Below are 2,982 nucleotides of genomic sequence, written 5' to 3'. Positions count from 1 at the left end.
CTGGAGCAGGCCTTTAATGGCCGGTAGAGACCCCTACATCGGGCTCTCGGGCTATAATCGAGGACTCTCATGAGGCATTTGCGCGATAAAATAGCGTGATTACAAGATGCTGAACGCTATCTTACAATGCTGCAATTATATTATCCCAAAGAAGATCAGGCGAGGGAAGCGAAGTTTGAGAGAGGTGAGAGGAGAGACACTTGTTCATTTATCTATTTATTAATTCATTTTTAGGTCTCGCCTAGCGAGGCTTTTGTAATCAAGCCAATTTCAGAAGTGGAGTCTAGGCTCCGCCCCTATATTCCAATGGCTGCGTCATCGTGCATGCTAAACCCTGGCTTTTCATTGTCAGCGAGGCTTTTTAGTCCCTCCTTGTTACTGCCCTGTCTCCTTTTAGCCCCGCCCACCCGGACTGGATCTTTTACTCACGGCGTGACACAGTGTCTCTTAATTAGCCACTAAGCACTTTTTTCTTGTATTAGCACAATGGCAACGCCCTGCAGAGGAGCCCTCCGTTGTGCGCTCTTTGGAAAAGGAGCCATGTGATGTAGTGGTAATGCGCTCTTTGTGACCCCCTCCTTGTTTTATTTGTCTCTCCCCACTCCCCTCCGAGATCTCCATTTATTTATATGTGATTACGTGATACAGCCCACCCAAGGCTCGAGCCCTGTTCTCCAGCTCCAAAGTCGGCAGCGTTATATGTTGAGCCACCTGCTCGCTTTGATTCTCTTCACCGTTTGTTACAGATGCTACATGTGCCGTGTTGTTTTTAAATTATATATGCTGTACAACTTGTTAAAGGCAAAGCACTAGGCAAAACCCATCATGACTGTAGTTTTTCAGGAGCTGTAGACATTCGCATTGCACATTTTTAAATTCCGAGAGAAAATGCTGCGTCATGAGCTGTCCAGGCACTGTAGCTTCAGGGCGCACTGCGCTTGTTCTCCATGACTTCTGTGGTGTCTCTGGTGTTCTTAAATCTCCTGCTATAGTCTGCATTTTAGACACTTCTGTTTTTGCTGTCCTAAGTTGGTACATAGATGAACCCTTGTGCCTTTTTCCAAGGTACATGCGTGGCAGGTTTTCTGCCGAAACATCACTCGTTCCGGTCCATTATTCAGTGACCCGGGCTATAATGAAATATGACACACACGGTAAGTCCTTCGGGGGCTGTGTGGAGCCGCAAGGGTTTCGGGTATTTTTTAGTTTGAAAGACATAACTTACAAGTGCATTTGGCGTCAAGAATGACTTTAGAGGCCAGTTCATGAGCGTAACAAAGGCCCCCGCGGTGCGGGGGCCCCCAGGCTTACCCATGCTGGAGGGGGCACCCCTTAGCCCCTGCTGATGTGAGTGTGAAGGGCCCCTTCAGCACATCGTGCAGGGGGCCCTCTCACGTTTTGTTAGGCCTCTGGCAGCGGCTGTGCCTGAGTATTTTAAAGTTGTCCTCACGGGGCTTGGTTTAAACATTATCTCTGCACTTCCGCCTTGCCACTGAGATGAGAAATTCAATTTCAGTGGAAGAACATGGTGCCTCTAATAAGGTAGACTCCCTCAATACGTTGGAGTAATGTAAATGCAAGCCAAGCTGTGACCAATTAAACTGCGTCATTTGTTTGTTTGCATGACCAGCACTTGGGTGTTTTCTACTTTTCGTGCACAAGCACCAATTTCCTTCAGTGTTTCTTAGACATTGTAATGTCATCCTCCAAGGAAACGGTTTACCCTATTTGCAGAGATACCCTTTGTTTTGTATGTGCCCAGGGCACATGTCCTAAACAAGCATTGAAAATGCAATAGGTCTCGCCTTTGATTAAGTTAAAGCCATTTGCTTTGCTAATGGTATTGTATAGCTAAGCAAATGGCTTTAACTTAATAAAAGGCCTCGAAACAGGTCTCTATCGGGCTCTGTTTTGTGCCCTGGCGGTACATTTTTTCCGTGACTGCAGTGACAGCAGGCACATCATGTTCGCGTGCTCACACTGCTCACTTCTCACTAGTGGAAAAGTTACGGCATGACGTCATGCCAGGTGAGCGTTGTAGGGGAAGGGAAATCCTTTAAAGAGATTAATTTTCTCTATGGATTTCCCTTCTCTTTTTGAAACTCAGGAGCAGCAACATTGTCGTGGTGTTACCAGGGCTTTAAGTGGAATCTTTTTCAATAATATATACACGTCATAGTTGCTGCTTATTTATCTTATGAAACTAACAACCATTGACAAAGCCAATAGTCCTAGTTGTTGTAGGTATGATGTTACTTGTATCATATATCTGGATGCAATGACAGAAACAGCAAAATACGAGTCGGGCGGCACACTGTGGTAAGTAGGGCTGGGCGGAATTTGCGGAATGCATCTTCGCGGAATTTTGAAAAAAATTGTGGAAAACGAGCGCACAACCTGAGGGACCGTGTGCCCGGGACTGGGGTCCCTCGTGCTTGGGCAGGCTCCCCGATCTTCCCGGCCTGGCTGCGTTGAGAAGCAGGGACTGGCCCCGGGCCTCCTGATTTTTGGTCAGGGCCTGGGATCCCACGTCCTGCGGCCTGCCAAGTGTCCATCTGCCTGGGACAAGAGACCCTGGTGCGGGCCCCGGGAGCTCTGCCGGGCCTCCCATGCCTGAGGCCCAGCGTGGGGTCTACGAGCCCCCCCCCCCGAGGCCTGCAGCCCCAAAGCCCTGCAGCCCTGGAGCCCTTCAGCCCGGAGCCCTGGTGCCCTGCAGGCCCGGAGCCCTGCAGGCCCGGAGCCCTGCAGCCCCGGAGCCCTGCAGCCCCGGAGCCCTGCAGCCCTGGAGCTCTGCAGCCCTGGAGCCCTGCAGCCCCGGAGCCCTACAGCCCCGGAGCCCTGCAGCCCTGGAGCCCCGGAGCCCTGCAGCCCTGGAGCCCTGCAGCCCCGGAGCCCTGCAGCCACGGAGCCCTGCGTGGGCAGGCGGGAACCCTAGCGCGAAGGCTCGGGGTTGGACACATGGGAGTCCTTTCAGTCCCGGCC

This window comes from Triturus cristatus, chromosome 1_1 (genome assembly GCF_964204655.1).
Source record: "Triturus cristatus chromosome 1_1, aTriCri1.1, whole genome shotgun sequence".
NCBI lineage: Eukaryota > Metazoa > Chordata > Amphibia > Caudata > Salamandridae > Triturus > Triturus cristatus.
This window is presented reverse-complemented; position numbering follows the sequence as displayed.